The 22,966-nt window shown below is 40.0% G+C and overlaps 1 protein-coding gene across 1 annotated transcript in view; it reads right to left on the bottom strand.

Annotated features, from left to right (window-relative positions):
- Window positions 1-22,966, bottom strand: part of gabra3 (gamma-aminobutyric acid type A receptor subunit alpha3) — a 78,730-nt gene that overhangs the window by 43,175 nt on the left and 12,589 nt on the right. The gene's annotated exons all lie outside the window — the stretch shown is intronic.

Raw genomic sequence — 22,966 nt, forward strand, 5'->3', positions numbered from 1 at the left:
ACAGTAATTAATAATAATTTATACAACAATTTGGGTGAAAGCTCAATTGTTATTGCCTGGGATGTTGACACTTTTTTTTAAAGGACTAACTTTGAATTAATACCAGCAAAGTATAATCACCTTTCTAAATGCATGTGCTGATCAATACTTGCACCTTATTGAGTGGAGCATAGGTTGGCATCTTCTGGCTGTCAAACAGTCAACCTATTCTCTAAAGACAGATGTGGAGTGTACAACATTTATCTAATATATTGTCACGTTATTGTGAAATGGCAAGTATAACTAAGTTCTGCAAAAATCCAAAACAACTGCTATTCAGAAATCTCTTTCTACATTTCCCTCATATACTGTATCAAGAAGTGGTGCAAAAACACACAAGAAAACTAGAAATGGCTATAGGACGTTGCAATAGTACAACTGCAGTAGATAATATCTCACTTACCATGAATCATATATTAAACAAAAAGCCTCCATATCCTCTCTGACAGCAGCAGTGGAAAATTCAAAAATTAATGAGAAACCTTTAGTCTCTAAGAAACCATTCTAACAAAACCATTTGGCTGCAGTGCCAGCTTCACACTACAAATCCACTTGAGAAAAACAAAAGTACTCATGTGGTGTGTAACATCTGCCTGTCATACTGCAGCACACACACACACACACACACACACACACAGCCTAACCTCTTCCAATATCAGCCTGCTGTTTTAAGCAAACCAGCCCACAGCCCATTGATGAAGGCAGAGAAACAGGACAGTCTATCTGAATTTGACACAATTTTCAATAATAGATTCAATAATCAAGCCTGCCACTTCCTTTACTTCCTCTCTCGCTTTTATTATTCTCACTATCTCATTAAGAGGAGTAAAATCAGCAAAGAAGGAAGAATATAAGAGTAATTCTAATCTTCAACTCATCTTCCCACATCTCAGTGATTGGCCAATATCATTCAGAATTTACCGCAGTTGAAGAAAGCAAAACATGGACTTTTTCTTCTGATAACTGACCCTATTTGAATTAATCTTTGTATGAATCTTCAACAAGTTGCACAGGAGCAGAAAAGGTGACGGCTTATGCGTAAACAGTGAGGACAGTTGCATGCTGCAGGTGCAAAGCCAGGTGCCTCAAATGTTTCACTCCGCCCAGCATTACTACAGTTTACTCAGCTGTGTTACCTGCTTGCATTTCAATTACATGTTGAATTATGTATATCCTGCATCTATAAAATATTGATATTGGTCACGGGTTCAGTGTATAAATAATACTCGATTTCAATAATTGTCAAGTTGTCTGATTGTATTATTCTCATTGTGAAGTTATTTGATGGTTAAAAGTGAATTGTGAATATTTGATGAGATAGGCGACAGTAATCAATGCTGTGTGAACCTTGTTTGCAAAAGGCCCAAATACAAACCAAACAAAACACAAAAGAAAGAAAACAGAAGGTCTACTGAAATAACCAGATTGTAAAACTGCCAAATATCAACTACACATTTCAAAAGAAGAGAGAAGATACAGGCAAGAGAGCTGAACCGTGGTTAACTGAGATAGGTAGGCATGGAAAGATATCCTGCCAGGTAAGAAAGTACGATATGTCGAGGCATTGGCTGTTGCAGCAAATACTGGAGCCTACATTTTGTTATTGCAAAGACATATAAAGTCCTATTTTTTGTATACAACAGGTACACATCATGTATTAGTAGCAATTTCAACACATCTTATTAGACTCTGACATTGATTTGAAAAGGTGGATGATTAATCGTTCTACTGTACAGCTATAGACTCTGTTACTAGCAGAATACCTCAAGTTCAGGAACAGATCCATTTAACTTGTGAAATCACTGAGAAATAAGTCTAGTCTGTATTGTCATGATCTGTCACTCAGCAGCATAATCAAGCAGTTTATGAGGCTTGACCATGCATGTGTGAATTGGACTAATCAGCCGAGTGGGGCTGGGTCTTTCATCCACTAACTATACCTGATCTTTTACTAAAGTGACTGCTGATTGGCTCACAAGGTAATAGTTGCCACAGGCAGGAAAAACAAACTTGTCCAGGTGTCTCTACACCTTCATGTCTTGGAAGTACACAATGTTGCAGACACGGTCCAAGGTCTGCCTATATTTTAATAAAATTGACAGCGACAGCACACAGTGCAATATTTCTGACAAGAATATAACCGCCAAGTCCGGCAACACCTCGAACCTAATGAAGCACCTAATAGTGCACAATGTTAACCTGAGGCAAGAGAGCTGAACCGTGGTTAACTGCAAGAAAAAAACTGTGACAAAAATTGCTTTTTTAAAAAGTCATGTTAAACTGCATTTTACATAAATGCATAAAAGACTTACTAGCACTTATATAGTTCTAAATGTAAAGTTTCATTGACATAGCTCAAAATATTTTAAATTTAAACTATGAAACAGTTTTAATATAAGATCTTGTGTCTGATAGTTTGAGTCTGATAGTTCAAATGTTATTTCTTTTAGTTGGAAAAACTAACAGCACAAATTATATGACAGTCCAAAAAATGCAGGCTACTGCTATTGTTTAGGGTATAATTATTACATAATAAGCAAATTCAAGGTATCAAATTCAATGTTCATTCATTAATTGGCACCTTGAATTTTCAATCATTACCCAGCCCTAAATCTGGGTATATTTTTTATTAACTTGAGTAGTTGGACTCCATAATAAAGGCCACTGTCAACCACACTCCTGCATTTTTCTGTTATTTTCTTTTTATTTTCAGGGACGGTTGTGGCTCTAATGAGCCTCGGCCACAGCATAGGGCCTGGGTTTCCATTCTTGCATTGGGGCCCAGTGTGGTCACAGTGTGCTGCTCATTTGATTGCAAAGACTTTGAAACCCGGCTGTGGTCTTTCCATCAACCCTGTTTAGCCATGTGAAGGCAGGAAAGTGGCTCCTCCACTCAACCTTAATTTGTCAAAACAACTTGACTTTAAATGGAAACTAACCCCTCAAAAAACACACATAGTAATGACAGAGTGGTGACAGTGATGAAGGCACATAGTGGTGACTGAATCAATTTTAATAAAGATTATGTCAAGAGAGGTTAGAATAATAGTGCAGTGTAGTCAAATTGTTTGAAGGGGTGGGGATGGCGGACAGGTGAAAACAGATTAAGAAGGACTAGAACTTAAGATGGATAGTCACTGGCATGGTGAGAACTGGTGAGAACCCACAATGGAATAATCAAAGCCAGTAGTTCATGAATGAATTTTGAATGAGTTTTACTTTGCTTTAGTACTTTACTTTGTACTCTATATACTATAAATCAGTTCTGTGGGTAAGTACTACTCTGCCACTATGACCAGAGAGCCTAGGTTGGTGAAAGTATGAGTAATTTGTGGGAGGGGTGGAGGCAATCTTCCTGTGTCGCCCAAAACAGGTCAACGTTACTAACATACTGGACCTTAATGGAGGCACAGTGGTCCTTGAGCCAATTATGAACAGGCTTGGTAGACTGGTGGGGACAAAGGTGTGTGGGCCCAGCAGGCCGAGTTGGGGGAAAGGGCATGTATCGTGTACTGGCCCTCATCCAAGGCAAGTGCATCGAACCGGTCTGACAGATGAAGAATTGCAGACTTGGCCAGGGAGTGGGTGGCGTCTTGGTCTCCCAGGGCACCCAGAGGCCCCCTGGCAGGAGGCCAGGTGGGGGGGGGGGGGGGGGGGGGGGAAGAGCTGGTGGGGAGGCTGGAGGGAAGTGAGCAGCAGTGAGGGAGAGGAGCTGTTTGGGTGGCTGGTGGATGAAGGTGCTTCCTGGGCTGGCAGAGTGGCGGCAAACAGTCTTGAGTGAAAGGGGTCAAGCTCCACTAGACCAGTTAAGATGGCGGAATTAAAACTGTCCGCAGTCGGAGTTTGTCCTTTTAAAAGTGCGTTACGGTCAATGAGTGATTTGACTCGTTTCATGAGATCAATTACTTTGTCCAGCAAGCTCCTGGATCTTGAAACATCTAGTGAGTTGAAAAACAGTGTTGATGAAATCCTCTTCAGTCATGTTGCAGAGCACACATTTTTTAATCAATTATTTATTGCTTATTGAGCATACATTTCATTACTTTCTCTCCCCCAGCCAGAAAGCTCTGAGGAGGCATGGCATGAAGAGAAGCTAGCAGATAGTCAGCTAGACAGCAAGTGGCAAGTGGCAACTTGCATGTGAAAAAGCTTATAAAAAAAAAAAAGGCAGTTGAAGGCAAGCCGCTGTAGATGGATGAGACAGACAGATGGTGGGGACAGAAACAGAGGTCAGCTTAGCTCCGAGCTACACAAAGCACAACATGACATGATGACGTGAGTACTGGGGCTTGGTATTGTACCGATGCTGGTGCCATTTTCGATTCTTCTTATCGATCCGATTCTTTATTGATCCCCCTAGTGATTCCTACTGTATAAATTGTCAGGGGTAAAGGGTTACATACAGCTACAGTAAAGTTAACTTTGTTTTATTACTAAAGAAAATACATTGCTGTGTAGTTAGTTTTGTGTCAGAATTACTTTTCAAAATGGCTAAGGAACATTTGGCATAATGTCTTAATTGAGAGAACATAATACAAGAACAAGTGAAAAAGTAAACATCTCAAACAAAAACAAAATATTTACCAATGTATTTACCTCTTTATTGGCTCGTTCAAGTGCACTCTTCCTGTAATTACAATATTTCCAAGAGCATCTGAAGGCAGCATCTGCTTGCTACTGTTGTGACGATTGGCACGGTGCAGAACAAGTGTGGAACATCTAGGAGATAATGAGCTAAATATTGGACTTTTGGACCCAGAGTGCAATTGTTTGGCTTCAGAACACTTGGATTATGCTGCACAAGCTGTTTGGAGTAATTTAGCTGTTTTTGGAGCTCAACTGACTCCAGCAACTTCTGTTGTTTTGAACAGCTGTGCTAGCAAACTTGCTGTATGTTATACTGTATGGACATGCAAACTTCACCGCTGTTTAGACAGACATGAGGGTCAGTAGTCGAATTACATCATTGTTTGCACAGCTACTGGAGAAGCATCCAGCTGTTCAAAATGCTTAATGATCGATAAGAGGAATCGTTAGTGCAGTGGCTTATTCCGGTGAATTAGACAATTTGGAACTGGGACTAATTTGCTTCTTTATGTTAGTTAGTGGCCTATCATTTGAGTCAGAAAAGATGAATATTGTTCTGTATTGTGTAATTAGCTTGTGCAAAGTTAGAAAAACAATATACTTGTCTGAACAATCCATATGGACTTAATTTATCAGGAGCAAGATTTTCTGGTCAAATAAATTATGTTTCTAAAATAAATTATATTCCATTTCTAGTTTCTGCCAAAATAGATTTGTGTCATATCTGCTATTTCTGAATTTGACATTTTATGCAAGAATATGTGGAAAGACACAGAGATTGAGACTGCAGACTAAGACTAAGAAAAACTTGAGTGTAGAACTGGTCTTCAGAGTACTATAGTATTATACCACAACTGGTACTCTGGCAAACAGCACATGGTAGCTTAACACATAAACTTCTAACTTATTGCATCCCATTATCCCAGATAGCAGATAATATCACAGGGCTCAGCAAAAAAGTAAAAAAAGTCTGTTTGAGTAACACTGCAGAGCAAGGGGAGACTTGGCCAAGAAGAGAGGGGGAAAAGGATATGAGAGAGGAAGAGAAAAAGAGTCCACCAACAACAAACTTCTTAACTCTCTAACATTAGTGGCTGCTGCTTATACATCCTGAATTCAAAGCGGGCGCCTCAGGAGGTGCCCCAGCCTCCACACCCATCTACCTTGCTTCCCTCTATCTGTCTGTCACCCCCTCCCCAGAGTGTTGTGTGTGCCACTGGATGACTGATAAGGACCCTGATATCCATCCACCATTAGAGTGGATGGGCCCAGACAACGCACACTCACCGTCTTGCTGCTGAGCACCAGGGGCGACCGGAATCGAATGGAGGGGATTAGCGGGGCCGCTTGGAGCTTTGTAGAAAAGATATATTGGAAGCTGATGACTTTCCTCAGCCGTGGTTACGGGGGCACTGCTTTATTTATTTATTATGGCGATGGGAAATTTAATTCCATCTCACTGTCATCTAAGTCCAACAGTGGAGCAAACGCATGGGGGCGGGATCTCTCATTAGCACTCTCTTGATTAATAAATGCTGAATTCCATGCTTGAATTCATGACTGAGCTAACCCTTACCACAACTAATCTCCTATACCAGATCCTCCCCCTCACATTCTCCCCAAGTCTACCAACAATCTATTGATAATGTCATGCAGCAGCACATTATGCAGCACATTGTTTCTTACAAAGACTTGCCCTGTATCATTCAAAGCCTTCACAATATGACTGTTTTTTCTTTGTTTGCTTCTTTCTTCTGTCTTCCAGTTGCCTGTTTTGAGCAGATAATATGCACAGGAGAGAGAGGGAAGGGTTGACACAATGCAGTAGCTGCTAACACAGCTTTGATTGACTCCAGGGACAATTGCCACATCTTACAGTAGTTCACCTACGACAAGAATTCTCATTTTACTTCTTGCATCCACTTCAAGCTAATAAGAGCTTAGGTTCCTGTTTTTCAAGAACTGCTCTGGAAACTTATTTCAGACTTAGTGGAAACTGGAACTTGTGTAGTTCCAGTTAAACAGATAAAACTGAAATAGTTTTAACATGTGATATCTAAACTGCACAAGGCTGTGATTTTAGACTATTTTACTATTTACAAGGCGTCAATTACGACACTTTTTAGACAGTTATAGAGGTCCACTGGAGAGTCACACGTTATAACGTCCATACATCCATTTCCATCCATTTTCTAGCCACTTATTGGGGTCAGTGCTGTGGTGGAAACAGGGCAAGCAGAGCAGCCTGGACATCCTTTTCCCCAGCAACTTCATCCAGCTGCTCCACAGGTTTTCCCAGGGCAGCTGGGAGATGTAGTCCCTCCAGTGTGTCCTGGGTCCGCCCTGGGGTCTCCTCCCAGGCCGTCCTGCCTGGTATTCCTCCAAAGGGAGGAGCCCGGGGGCATCCCAAACTACCTAAACTGGACACACTTTATAATGCGTCTGCAATAGATGCCAAATGAGGTTATGTGTCCACTGGGAACTTCTCTTCATAGCACTGGCTACTTTTTGCCATTATGTTGACTTGAGGGAAAAGCTGGAACATATTCCAGACAGTGGCAAGAGATTAGCAAAGGTTTTACTGCCCAGAACATCGGGTGCTAGTTGTTAAAAATATTTCAACTCGGCAAAATGTTTCCTATAGTTGCGTAGCAATAACAACAGCCACGGCCAGCTCTCCCTCCCAAGCATCTGTTTTGCACTGCCAGTTAAAAAAAAGAGGTGGCTGGTGGACACAGGGGATTACTGTTGACCAAATTAAGGCCTCCCTGGCCCATTGATCACAGACAGAAGCCAAACATTTGAGGCAGTGTTTAACAGGCACAATCTGGTCAGGTAGTGAGACAAAATGAGGGAAAAAAAGTCAATTGGAAAATGTTAAAGCTATTGTTCAGTGGATGTTTTAAAATCTTTTAGCAAGTTCCAGTGAGCAAACTTTTGAAACTGGTAGACTGGTATGACCAACATACTGTATCTTCCAACACTGCCATTCCATGTCCTACACTTTATGTATAAAAATAGTGTTCACTGACACCGTTTGTGGAAGCTGTCTCAATAATTGCTTGTAGCACTTTGCAGTGTCAGCTCTGCATAGGAGTTTTGATTGGGTGAAGTCAAGGCGGACACTTTACAAGCACAAATTGAATTGTGCATTTATGTGTATGTTTTCGTGACATTTCTGCAATCCATTGAGAAATCACACAAAATTATTCCATCACGACTCAGGTAAATCTACTAATATCTCTAGCTATTTTCTCATAAGCCAGTATTATTCGTGGTATATTTCTGCCTTTCGTTAAAGCACATTGGTCAATTAGTGTTGCTATCCCCTCTAGTGCTGTGCCCCTCTTACCATTCAATACACACACAACCTGTCTGCTCCTCACACACACACTGTCTCAATTCCCCAGACATCCTCTGTAAAAGCCTCAGCCTTACTTGATCTTGTATTTTAAGAGTTTTCGCATCTCTTGTTGTCCTTGATCTTAACGAGCCTTAACTCACTGCCATGACAACCTAGGTCACTGGGAGGACAGAGAAATGCTGTTAGAACGTCTGGAAATAGAAAGCCAGCCCGTCATTTGGACGGGCTAAAGAACATTTTGGAAAAATATGGAAAAAAGTTATTTCAAAATAATGACAGCTAGGTAAATGAAAGAAAGGTAAATTATCTTTTTTTTTTAAATCCAGTTCATTTTATTTGTTCAGAATTCAGTGTGTTAATATATGAGTGAGGCTCCAGGTACAGGTGGAGGTCTGCAGCTAGATCTTATTGTAATTAATTAAAATTTCATTCAATGTCGTTCATCTACTATTGTATTAAAAAAATCACCTCTACTTTTATGGACACATAAAACTGGGTGTCATCTGCGTAAAAGTGATAATGGATATTGATTTTGCAAATGATGTGACCGAGAGCAAGCATATATAATAAAAACAGCTGGACAGGATAATGCGTTCCCTCCAGCAACAGGAAATTATCTGACAGACAGATACGATCTGAAGCATGTGGTAGCGGTGTGTGTGACACCAACCCACTTTTTGAGGTGCGCAAGAAGAATGGCCCACGGTGTCACGTGCAGCACTGATATCTAAAGGGATTACAGAAGCGCAATCACCAGCATCAGCAGCAAGGAAGAGATCATTTGTAACTGTTAGAAGGGCAATCTCGATACTATGGGGGAGCTCTAAAACCTGACCCTCTAAAAGATGTGGTTATTTTTCATGGAGGGCAGGACCAGGACAGGATGAGGGTTTCAGACGGCATATAGTTTCCTCTAAAGACACAAGCTAGGTTAAAAAACTGCTGATGGACGGGGGAAATCTTGAGACTGACATTCCCCATTTTTTTGTAAAATAATTCAAAAACTCCCTACACTGTCCAAGGAAAACAGTGTTATTGTAGCTGGAGGAGGGGACAAGCAGAATCCAATACATTAAACAGGACCATGTTGAGTTTATTGTGCTTTTTGTAATGGGGCTACACTGGCCATAACATACTCCATCAAGGCAAACTGTTATAATACACAACTAAAGAGTATGTGTATAATTTATTTTTTTTTATGGCTCGCGGCGCCTCGACCCAGTGATCCTGAACCCATGCTGTGAGGGAGCCACAGGTAAAGGACACGTACAACAATGTCTCTCAGATTAACGACAAACATATGTGTCCCCATCTGGTTGGGCAGGCTATGTCATAGTGTTTGGCTCCTCTCTGAAACAGGGGCCTGAAAATATCGGAGCACATCGTTTCTCTCCCTCTTCATCACTTGCATCCTTGACAGCAGTGTTATCCTTTCATCATTTTCCATCTCTGTAACACATGTTCCCTCTCCTCATCTCTGATCGCCATGCTCTTCCTTTTAACTTGATTTCCCTTTTTTCCTGAAACCAGCAGAAATGACTATATTTACAACCTGCAAGGAGGTGTAAATGTTACTTTCTATTGAGTTACTGCGTATTATTTGCCAGGTATATAGTGCATTGTAGGAAATGTGGGGATTGGGGAAATGGCTTTCTCAACAAATGTATACATTATACAGGAGGGTAAATATGAGCGTTTTCCATTGTAAATTTGGTAAACATTTACATCTTTCAGTTAAAGTGAGTAGAAAAGTCTCTGTGGTGCAAGATTCATTCACAAGCCTGTGAGGTATTGCTGCTTTTTATTGTGGGTACAATATGAACTCTTTGGATTATATGGCAACCTGTGTCATTGTCAGTCACAGCAATCCGTTCAGCATGCCAACTACAATATACGATATACGGATGAGCCATAATTAAACAACAACAACAACTGAAATAGACAATAATGAATGATGCTTGTCACTTGTTATTATCCCCAGTTTAAGAGCATCGCTATTGTTCGCTGTGACAAGTAGATCCACAGCTGCACTATGTTTAAGGAAAGCTATATTTAAGGATAAGCGAGCTGATAATCAATGTTCACTTGTAGATGGATTGAGTGAACTCTTGTGCATGGCAACCTGTGTCATTGTCAGTCACAGCAATCCGTTCAGCATGCCAACAATAATACTGAGGACATTCAAGTGACCTTCCACACGGACAACAACACATCTAAGCAGGCAAGGCTGACGAGCAACAGATTATACATGACAGAATCTTACATTAGTATGGTTATAAAAATGCTAATTGTAATCTATTACAGTAACTAAAAAAATCTGTCATGAGATTACAGATATTTTGAAAAATATTGGTGGGATATGGACACAAATATCACATATTTTGAATGATGTAAAGAATAGTTAATAATTGTTATGGATACTACAGTAAATAATACTATTCAGTCTGTATATCTGCTGCTGTAGCTCACATGAGGAAAATAGTTTTTATCAGAGTATCCAGAGATTATGCTCACATGACACTGACTTCCCACCCTCTCACCTCTGCTGTCGACTCTTAACACTCTGTAATCTGACATTGCTCTGCTAGACCGATCAAAGACAAATAAAATCCATTTTACAGGCTCTTTATGTCTGAGACCACGCTGCGGCTTAAAATCAAGTGCAGTTTCCAGGTAGTTTCACACCAGTTGGCCAATTTGCCTCAATGCTAGTTTGACTTGGAATATCTGTAATGGTATCTTTTGAAAAAGTGTTATTACTAAGACTCAAGCATAGCGGCCAATTTGATTAATTTGATAGAGATTTAGCCCCCTCAGTTCTGTGGCAGGAAATGACAGTGCTATTACCGTGCAATATAACAGTTCCACTTTTGGTACCTAAGTAGTCTTGTTCATTAGTTTGGGACAATACCTTAGGGTAGACATTTCCTACTGCACAGCGTGAATATTACAACCGACGAAATAGGATCCAGTAAACCAAACTGATTTTCCAAATATAAATGCTGAGCATATACTGTAGATACGAAAGTGCTTGTCGAGCCAACTTACACAGTTGTAAGTCATTTAAAAAGTAATCCATATTAGACAAGTAATCACAGGTAGGAAATTATTGGACTGCACCCAACACTAGAAAAACAATGCCACAAACATCCAAATTTTATGCCTGCTGCATTATTTTTAGGCCTTGGTCGATGAGTTCATGTGCAAAGTCCAACTGTCCAACCAGCATAATAAATCTTATCCTGCCAATGTACTGCCATTATTATAATATGCCGTGAATGAACGTTACTCCCTTGGGTTTGAGATAGCAAAAAAAAAAAGTCTTTGCTAGTGCAGCAGAACTGTCAGGGCGTACAAGGAGAGCAGAGAGGCAGAGGAACAAGATTCAGAGGTTGTGCTGTGCACTTACGTAAGAGGAAAAGCTAAAAACACATCTGTGTATAGAGTTTAATTTAAATCTGAAGCCCAACACTGGGCAAATTTAATATCCATAAGTTTTCATCTCATCATGCTGAAGGTGATAATGATTTTTAGGGATGGGCATGATTAATTAATCTTTTGATTAATCGCAATGGCCAGTCGCTTAGCACTTGTAGGTTCTCGTGCAAGACATTTCAGATTTTCTTTTACTGACTTCTGTCAAACGCTATCCTGTCGATTAATTCATGTTAATCACTTTTTTGTATGCCTATTTCAGAATCACTCTGACAAATGTTCCCCTCATTAATGCTATTAGCACTATACTGTTGGAATTGGATTTGTATCTGTGAACAAGGCCTTAGACTGTCAGATACAGGGGTCGCTGAGTGCAGTCCGCTCTATTGTGTGAGTAACAAATAGATTCCTTGACAGACTCCTTCCTCCTGTAAGCCTCTATTGGTATGCTAAGAATGGATCAATTGGTGATAAATATGAATATCTGCCTGCATGGTTGATTTGATTTTAAATACAACCAGGTGTGATGATTTTTGCTCACTGGGAACAACATTGTTCACTACACTGAAAGTTATGTTAAATATATAATTGAACAGTATTTGAAGTTGCACTGTATTTGAATTGTTTGTCTTCTGTTTGTGTATGCCTCTGGCATTCTAAAATGAGCATTCATCACACCAAGGAAACAGAGAAATTAAATTAGTGTTTAACAAAATCAAAGCCAGTTCTCTGAAGATAGATAACATCCCAGAATGACCAGCACATTCTAAGTCTCTTCGACTTCATCTGACTGCTCGGCCCATCACTACCTCATGTTGGGAAAATGTGGTGTGACTAGTTGATGCTGACGGCTAGACACGCTCTCTCAGTTACTATTCATTCCAAACTGTGAGTCTGTGTTTGCCTCATGCAACAACAACAGTGTAGAGAGATTAATTTAGGTTACTTGTTGCTATGACCATTCTGCAGGAATTAAGAGCCACATGCTGAAGTTTGGCTTCAGCACTGGGCTATATTAGGCCAACTTTGGCCTTCTGTTCACTTTGTGTTCATGTCGTTCCAGTTTGTCTTCCACATCTTTCCCTCCTGAAGTGCTGTTAGAAAATAGAGCAAGTGAGCTGCACATGTATTAATCCTTTCGATCACAAGCCACAAACTAAAAGTTTGTGAGGAGTTAGTGGATAGGATAATCAATAACAACTGAAATAGACAATAATGAATGATACTTGTCACTTATTATTACCAGTTTAGGAGCATTGCTATTGTTCGCTGTGATTTTCCAAGTAGATCCACAGCTGCACTATATATAAGGATAAGCTAGCTGATAATCAACATTAAAGGATTATCAACTTTACTAGTGACAGCTACCATTTAAGTACACGGATACTGTGGTGAATTATTCTGATGCTGTAATTCAGTTGCCTAGAAAGAATGAATTATTCAGACTTTGCAGAGCACTTAATTGCTATGAGCATGGTCTGGAAAATGTGGTAGTCGTCTACTTTAGTAATTATTAAATAGCCTATTTCCAAAAAAGCAGTCTGACAAGCTGCCAAAGAAGTTCGACAATTTATTTGGGGGGCTGTTAAAACACGTAATGCAACTGGTCTGTGTCATGTTGCATTGTGATCCATTGCACAGCTCCAATGTCCATGCATTTTATGATTACGCATACAATTTTTGGCAAACGTGAGCCAATGACAGGGGGATTCTTTCCAGTGTGTTCTGGGTGGGAAAAATTGAGGTTTTTGATCTGAAAATCTGAAAATCAAGTATGCAGCCTTAAGCAGTAGTGGGAAAGAAGTGTAGGATGTGTGGTATATATGATTTAAAATCAAGTCAAATCTTAGTAGTACAAATTGAATGTTTATTTGCCAATATGCAGTGCAAATGTCTTATTTCATAGTTCAATAAAATTACCCTGAAAAGGACCACAATGCACATGTAAATCAGATCAAGGGGGTCTGAAAAAAGTTTCTTACTCTGGTTAATTGTATTACCTACAGTTTTAATGCAAGCCCATCGCATCAGAACACTCTTTATCACACTTTACCACAAATTCTGAAAACACATTTTTAATCTATACTGAACAACCCTGTTTCAACTTCAGATTCAGTTTCAACATTCAAAGGAGATGGAGCGGGGTGGATGCTGGTGGTGGGGGTGGAGGGGGTGAATATGGGATATGTTGAAATAACTGTTCTTTTTAAATTCTGCTCTGTGTGAAGTGATACTGAATCAGAACAAGAACTAGAATCTGAAATTTCTTACGTTAGCATTTTGGTCTCCCAATGTAATGGGAATGGGCAAAATTTCGGACTTCTGTAGAATCTTGAGATAAATATATAATCAAATAAAATACATTCAGTAAGCCACATGAAAACATCATGCAAAAGCCACTTTTAGCTATGTGAACAGTAGAAGTTGAGCTATGTTGGAGCAATGAAAAGAAAACTAATTTTAAATCTAATAATTTCACGGGTCGATAACATCCTAAGGGTTTAATTCTGAACAGGCATCAGACATTAGTTCAGTGTTTTAGCATCTGCAGGATTGAGTGGTCTGTGTTCAATGTGCAGCTGTGCAGATGCATTCTGGGGGATCCATCCCTGCTTCAGTTTGATTCATGCCTGCTGGGGATGTTCACTAATTAGTTACTTTCAAACTCATTGACCAGTTACTCACTATATCAATAGAATATTGACTGAAACCCAAGGTAATTAAAACACAGATCAATGAAATTTCAAAAGAATTTGGGACATTGGAATATGGAATTGAACTGAAATGAAAACATGGCCGCATATACATTTTGTATTTTTGCATAATATTCACTGATATGTTATGCTTTTGATTCACTTTATCTTAGCTACACACTCGAACCTGCGACTTTCTCCTCTTGTGACTCCAAGTAGAAAGTATTATGCCTGGTCATTCAATCAGCAAAGTGGCTCTCCCACGAATACATTACCCTTTTCCAGACCTGTGACACATTAACCTTGACAACACTACCGTAACAGAATGTTATCTGTTGACCAGGTCGCATCTCAAAGTGATGCCCCTCTCCGCCATGCTGTGAATAATTCATGTGAGATGGGGCGAGGAAGGGAGTAAAAGCTGGGCAACTTCAGGCCCAATCCATAGGTAAAGTGTACATACAGCGCTCTCACCCTCATAGCTATTGATTACGTGTCACTTTAGCCAGTGGCGTTGAAACAGATTACAAACAAAATAGACAACAACACGGCCAGACTGTCCACACTTGTTAGATGGCGACTGTGGAGGGGGAAGGCGGGGACTGGAAGCGAGGCAAGTTGACTGATTGAAAGACCTTCGCAGCATGGAAATAAACCCAGCCTGCTCATTCATATGTAAAAGATGGATTGTTGAGAATAATAGCTTAATCATGCGCTGTCTATCAGTGTGTGTGAAATGAGGAAATGTGGTGATGCACACAGTGATAGAACCTTATATAGGGGATTTGTCTGTTACACCTTAATCCATTAGGAAAGTCTCCTGCCTCAACCGCAGTAAAGCCGATTTGGAGCCTGGCGATAGTATCAGTGGGCATCATGGAGGTGGCAGTTCTCAGGGAGAAACAGCTTTGCTGATTTGGAGTTATTTGGGGGGTATGTGCGCTCTGGTGTGCTGAGGTCTAAAAGGATTATTTGTAAACTTCAACAACTTGAACTTCAATCTACAAGTAATGTATATTTTCACTTCAGAAACAAATTTCCTGAGAAAATACATTTTTGGTTCAGAGATGGACTTGAAAAATGTCCCCACAATGTTGCGCACTTAAACCCTCAAAGAACTGAGGTAAAACCTCACCAAGTACTTTACAATATGAAATATGCTAAGTGGAGATTGATGTGCAAGGACTTTGCTTATGTGCACACTGTCATGTCTCAAGTAATTGTATGGAGATTAACATTTGCGAAAATAGTGAAATCCTTGTCATCATGGTATGTTATGTCCATGCATAATGAATCACAGTGATTGCTTTGGCCCCGTTGGAAGAGAGCGCAGTGTTGACAATTTTCCGCCCCTGAGGATGTCTACACTTCAGAAGATTCCTTAATTAACCTGCAGCTGTCATCGCGTCTTACAATTTGGCATATTTTCTTTTATTAGTAATGCCGATACTAATGCCACTAAATAATGCCCCATTTTATTTTCTGGACTCAGAGTCAACCTCACTCCAAATGATCAATGGTCATAGTCGGCAAGGTAGTTTGTTCCCATCGTGAATAAAAGAATTAACAGGAATGTACACAAGGTTTATAAGTTTCCAAATTTTTGAGCATACACGGTTTTCATATTTTGTGCTTACACAATCATCTAGTGTTGAATTCAGCTAAGGTTTTAGAAATGAAGGCTTTGATCGTTACCCTAATTTGAAGTGTTCACCTCTGTTGTCTCTTGACCTTATATATGGCCTGAGCAACACTCTCTGACAGTCTGACTTTTCTGCCGGGCAGCAGTTTGGCTTTTTTTTATCCCATAGATACTGCCTTTTGTGCCCAGAATTGGGCATGGTGGCCTTTAATGTCCAGTCTCATCTTCTGTACGCCTCCAGCCCTGTTAATACGTGTGAATGTAGTCTCAAATGTGGACTTCTGAACATTCAATCTCTCACTCAACAGACGGTATAATAATAATATACTAATACTATACTATACTATACTAAATAATATACTAATGTTCAAACTCCAACGTTCATCGACTGGCATGTTGGTTTTCTTTGTTGACTGGATAATTATACCTCACATCACTCATGTTATGCAGTATTATAGGTGGCTTTTTACGGAACTACTTCCTAGATGGCGTTTTTCTGATGTCCACTCACCCCAAAAATGAAATAGAATATCCTGGTCTTTACTGATGTTGGGTAGAAATTTACCAACTAAACTGTTGAAAAATTGTTCAAACTGTTTAAAAAAACACTGAAAATATCTAGAGGTCAGTAGGAGCATTGTTTTTTCAGACAGCCCTTCCAGTCTCAGTAAATTGCTACACTGCACCTACATTCACCTACTGTACAATATTCTGCATTTCAAAGTAAAACATATGCTCAAGAAAATAATCTTAGGATGATTTTAGGATGCTTTTTTTAAATATCGAGAGTATGAAACTTATTAATCAGCTCTGTGAATCAATATGACTGGACCACTGTGCTGTAATGCAGGTTTGGCATAAAAATGTTGCTCAACTGACTGTGGGCCAGGTAAACGTGTCCATGCCCTTGAATGAAAACATAGAATAAGGCCAGGGCCAAATTCTTGTAGATCTCTTGCCAGGACTGGCCAACACCTTCTCCTGGCCACACGTTTCCACTTAATATATGTAATTACAAGTACTGTGTGCTGCTAATAAGCAGTGAGAGCCAAGTGGCACGATGACAAAGCAATCTGGGCTAATCCCTGTCACACTGTTCCCATTTCTTCCCCCAGTCTGCTTTCTTCCAGGTTTGTTGAGCCTTTCCTGGCATGCCAAATCCTAAAGTGATTTACACGCAGCCACATCTCCCTGCCATAGCATCCTACCTTATCGACAATGCAAACATGGCAACCTGTGCAATCTCTTCGTGTGATATTAGAACTAGTGCGATTAGAGTGACTTCTAGACACGCTGTAGCTTTTTTTGCTGACTCGAACACGCGGTCTGAAAAATGTGCACAGGATGCAGGAGTGAAAATGCTGTGAATGGGCAATCATAGCTGTGGTGTGCTGCACAATGCAAATTAATTCACCAGTCAGTGAAATTCAGAATGGTGCAGAGGAGAGCTACATTTAGATGAGAGGATAAGCTCACTTCATTTTTGCTCTTTGTTGGCCTCATTTAGGTCAAGGTGGCACGGATCCTATTTTAATCTCACTCCAGAAATGCGGAAGTCACATTGTTGTCCAGCAGGTCCTTGAGTGGACAAACCCACATCCACTGAGAATGCAAGGGGAAAAAACAAGACAAACCAACCGAGAACAAATAATACACTATCCCCAATTATTCAGAGTGCTTGCGGCCCAGTTGTTTCATTAGGCCAAGCAGCAAACCTACAATCACAATTGAGACCGTCTCACTCTCAAACAACAACAACAACAAAACAATTTCTCCCATTCCTTGTTTTTTTCTGCTTACAATACAATGGAACCTTTGCTTCTAATGGTATTGGCCAGATCACAATATCGACCGTGGCACTGAGCCTGATTAATACATGCATTCATCAAAACACATCCCCAGACCTTCAACGACAGGGACGGAGGAGGAGGGGGGCCAGAGGGGAAAAAATGGGTTGAGAGAAAGGAAGATAAACAGTAAAACGATTGAGCGAGAAAGACAGAGACAGAGAGGCGAGATACATTTTCCTACCTGACTTGAGGAAAGAGGTTGAGGAGCAGAAGGGAGATCCACATGCTTGAGTCCAGTGACGTTAGTTTCCCACGTGTGGCAGCCATGTCAGTTTATACACACGATTCCTGCGTAAATGAGAGAGGAGTGAGAGGTAGAGGGTTTGGTATTGAAGGTATTAATTGGAAAGTATGGATAAATAACCCATTTCTAACTTGGTACAATGTTATTTAAAGTGTTTGACAGGTAAAGGTATTTTCATATAAACATAATTGAGCTTGCAGGGAAAACAGCCAGGGACATGAATTAATCTCTTAAAACTTGAAGATACTTCAAAATTATTCATTAAAGCTCCACTTCTTCAGTATGCCACCGCCCGTTCACACCCTCCCGCCCTCGTCTTTGTTTATATTTTGATTCATTTGATTGATGGCATGTTTTAACTCTCAAATTGACACTGACATTTTTTATATATGGCAGTGTCTGGCTGCCAAAAGTAACAGTGACATAAACTACACCTGCTTTTTTGCTTTCCATGTTCAAGTGAAATGTTTCAAAACTCTATTAGAATATACCTAAAATGTATATGGCCATAAATGTCCTAAAAGGCTCAGGGGCCTCATGTACAACAAACTTTCCCAAATTCAATACTGAATGATTGTGTAGGCACCAAAACAGAAAACAGTCTACACCACAGTAATTCAGATTAATAACCCTTGCATACATCACTGGAAAAACGTTTCTAGTTATACAGCAAAATAATACACATACGTACTAAGTAGTGTGTGTGTGTGTGTGTGTGTGTGTGTGTGTGCATATACCCACACCAAATTTCCTTTTGTTCTTGTTATCGCTAGTTATTGTGTAACCATCGCATTTCTTACATAATAACTACTGGCAATTATTACAAGTAATTTGGCATCTGGTAATCTGAAGTAAGATTAAATGCCCCCTCATTAAAAAACAAACACAGAGATCCGTGTGCATACCATTGAAGGCAGCCTAAGATCTTGAGGAACACTAGGAAAAGCATGCAAAATGTCTGCAAATCACTCTGGAGCCGCAGTTACATGACCGCTCAAGCATAGTACTCATGTAGCAGCTGTGTCATCGTTAAAAGCCTCTCATTTTGCTTTTGTGAGATTCAGACCCGCTTTATTGCCACCATACAGAGAGAAGATCAAACGTCTTCCTCGGGGGAATCAATGTTCTCTGTACAACAGTAGAACACAGATCATTACAGGAGGAGTAAACAAATGTGCCGATGAGAAGATACACTTCAGGTTTAAGTGCTCAGATGGGAAGCCGGGCGCTAAATGCTGCTCCGGCCTGTGACCACGCTTCTACACCATGTTTCTGATGGCTCCGAGGTGAAGATACTTTAAAAAAAGGGCATTCTCAGTATTGATTATACAGCAGCTGCAGCACCAAATGATTCCAAGACTCACATCTACTAAATGTTTTGCGCTGGTACTGATGCTCTTGCATGGGTCAAAGTGGAAGACGCACAAGAATTTCAAATGTGGAAGGAACTCGGGCTACAGATTGTTTCTGCAGCTTTTAACCCAATTAATGGGTATTTGGGGGTGTGACAGTGGTAAGGAGGGGAGGAAATTAATCAAATGATTCCCTCTGTTTTAATAAACCAGAAAGTGATGATTTCACGTGACTGCATGAGGTACTTAGCTCCTTAGAGAAAGCGTATCTTCACTTCTCATTGTGCTGTCAAACAGGACTACTGCTGTGTGCTACATGCTCTGGAACAATGCAGTGAAGAGGAGGAACAAAACTATCTCTCTCAAGGCGGGGGAAGCAAGGCATGCAAGGTGTGAGGTAATTGAGAATTTTTTTCATTTTTTTTTTTCTGAAAAAAAAATAAATAAAAATGTTTTACTCTTGTTGCCAATGGAGAGAGGACCACAGTTTTATACTAGTTTAATATTTAAAAATGTAAAATGGGGCAACATGTCCGGGCACACACAGATAGGTCAGTAGAAATGTTGCCCATCATTCATAATGGCGGACCAAGCTTACAGGAGATTTATTGCTAGTCTAATTTATTCTACTGTTATATTATTGAATCAAGTATGGCAGATGTTTACAACTTCAGCCAATGGCTACGTTTACAAGCAACATGTAGGCATCAATATGCCTCGTCATATTGATTCATGAATCTACTGGCCATACTCCGGTTAAGGTCTTATTAAAGTGAAGCTGTTTACATGCATCTTTATACCCTGCAATTGAGTATCCTTGTTGCCATAAATAAAACAGTTAACAGAACACTCCTGTCCACCTGTGGTGTCCCGTCCACAATAGAACGGTCTGCTAGCAAGAAAAAATATGAAAAGATGCAGCTTTCTCCTCCCTCTTTGACTGAGCAGTAGATTATTTGTAAGAAGGGGAAAGAAATGATGATCCCAGTTAGTAATCTGTGCGGTTTTTGTTGACGTCAAAATGTACCCATAATGCGGTGTGAGTCCGAGTTTGTGCAGACAGCGAAAATCAAAAGGAGTAAGATGTTTACATGCCACAGTAACCCGTTTAATATTGGAGTAAGCCAATAGTCTTAACCAGGTTTCTCATAATCTGAATCCAAGTTTACCTGGGTTGTTCTACATGCATAGACCCAAAACTGGGTATCTTGTGTAACTGAGCACATTTCATCTCTATAAATGTGCTCCGATGAAGGTCTACTTGACCGAATGCTTGGTTTAATAAAGAAAGTCACAGGGACCTAAGTGTGCAAAAGTACATCATGAAATAGTCTTGTTGTTATTTTTCAGAAGAAAAACAAGACAAACAGAATGAAATGTACCAAACATTTGATAACATCGCAACAAATGTCAGCATAGCGGGACAGGGAGACAGCGTTTGTTCTCCTGTCACACTTTTAAACCTGTCTAATTTTATTTTAACTGCAAAAAAATATCAGCCCTCTTTTTCCTTTCACCTGATGCTATGTTTCAAGGGCAAGCCAAGCCCCACAGAGTGTCGGATTACATTATCCTTATTTGCATGACAGGTACTGGTAAACTGGAGACAGCTGAGTTCATATAGATTTTTTGTTTTTTGTGTTTGTGGTAATGGTTTGGGCCCAAATGTTGAATCTATGTCTCTCTGTCTCTCTCTCTTTCTTTTCCTCTCTCTCTTTCTACATTTTGCAGAACGGGTCTTCATTACAAGTAATTCTGGATTGTTAGACATTAGAGATTTTATGTTCCCCATAAAAAACTACAGGATGCCCTCTGGAGCCAGAGGTATAATTTCCGTGTCTTATAATGTCTGTCTGAAAATTGCATTGCTAATTTCCTGACGTATATTGCTACCTATTCAAGTCGGTTCCACTCACATGGGGGCTATCATCGCGTATGTGTCATCTTTAAGGCTCTAAACGTCCTGGATGAATTTATCTTTACAAAATACTTGGTCCTTCAGAGCCTTGAGGTTCAATCATAATACGGTGTAGCTGCACCATTGACAGTCGTTATGGTTTGTAAGAGTTAAAAGCATATGGCGGATGGATTTTCATGAAAGACAGATGGAGCTCAATCAGTCAGTCTTGTCAAATTTCCAAGCAGCTCCTCTTTGATAGGATTTATGTTCCGTTTGTAATGGTTCACTGCGTTAATGCGACGTGTTCTCATGCAGCGTTCATATGATATCTTACGAAAAGTTATGCAAACTTGATTTGCACCACACCTACGCATTTGATTTGTACTATGCCTATGCATGGCCAGCTGTATAATCTGCAGTTACAGTTAGGGTTAAGCAGCTAAAACATTGTTTAATGAAAACCTATTTCACAGCAGAAAACTTTTTTGAGATGGAAATCAACGGCAAGTATGTACGCCCATCCCAAACATAATTTCAATGAATATAGAATATCATACAAAATTTCAGTGCATTACTTTTCGGAACTATAAGTACAAATCTGACATGAGAAAACCCTGATTAATGTGTTGTTTGATGTTTAACATAAGAAACCATTAGAGCTGCACTGAGCAGTCATGAACTAGAAAGATTCCTAGACAGCCCTCTTACAAGTGTCGGGTAATCGTCTACATGAGAATAAGACAAACAGGCACTAAAAGAAGGCTGCAGGCGACTGTCTACAATTCTCCACCCGATTTACCAATACCTGTCATGCAAATGAGGGGTTCGGTGGTCCCTGGGGCTTGGATTGTGCTTGAAACGCAGCATAAGGAGGAAGGAAAAAAGAAGCATGATGTTTTTGTAGGCAAATTAAAAATAGCATGCCGAAGGTGACAGTAGACCAAAAGCAGTCTCCATTTCTCCCTCTTTCTAGATTTGTTTTCAATTCTTTTTGTCTGCTCTATTGTCAGTTTATTTTATTTTCTGAAAAAAAAAAAAACCAAAAAAAAAAAAAACAACATTATTCAACGACTACTACAATGATATCTGACAGAATACAAAGGCTCTGAATAGCTCCGATAGAAATTAGTTAGCGGTTCTGCATAATCTGATTGGACGACTTTGTGGAATGATTTGTTGAACAATAAAAATAAGGAGTGGTGCAGACCTTAGCTTCCCACTAGTGAGATGTCAAATCTGGTATGTTAATTTTTTAATTATTTTTCATGTATCTTTTGCAGGCTGGTGAAACCAGTGCAGTTGCACCAGGGCCAGGAATGTCAAGGGGCCCTTTGCCATCCAAAAAATATTGGACCTCATCGCCCAGTAAACACTCTGTCTACCACAGTGATTGTGGAATTTAGGATACAACTCTACTGCCATGTAATCCAGATGGCTGTAAACTATAAATACCCCTATATCTCTGTGTGTTTAACACTTACGGTTTGATTTGACGGTCATGTGTCGAGCATTAACCAAAACTACTTGAGCTTTGTTGTTGCTGTGTCATTTAAGTGCATATCTTGATGTCAAAAATAAAGAATTTCAGCCTGCAACGAATGTCGTTTTGAAAGGATTGCTAGGAAACACGTGCTTAAATTACAGTATGTGTCCAACATAGCAGTGGGTCTTCATCCTTAATCGTCAATCACTAGCTAGCTAGTTAACCATGTATAGCAAACACACAAAAGTGGTACACAGCAGCAGAGGGAGGAAAAGACTAGGAGGAAGAAACAGCTAAACTCCTGACAAGTTTTTCCCAGCTGCTGCTTCATTGAGACAGGATAATCCAGTAGCTGGTGTTAGCAGCAACAAAGGCAG

The sequence above is a fragment of the Centroberyx gerrardi genome, chromosome 11 (assembly GCF_048128805.1).
Source record: "Centroberyx gerrardi isolate f3 chromosome 11, fCenGer3.hap1.cur.20231027, whole genome shotgun sequence".
Classification (NCBI taxonomy): domain Eukaryota; kingdom Metazoa; phylum Chordata; class Actinopteri; order Beryciformes; family Berycidae; genus Centroberyx; species Centroberyx gerrardi.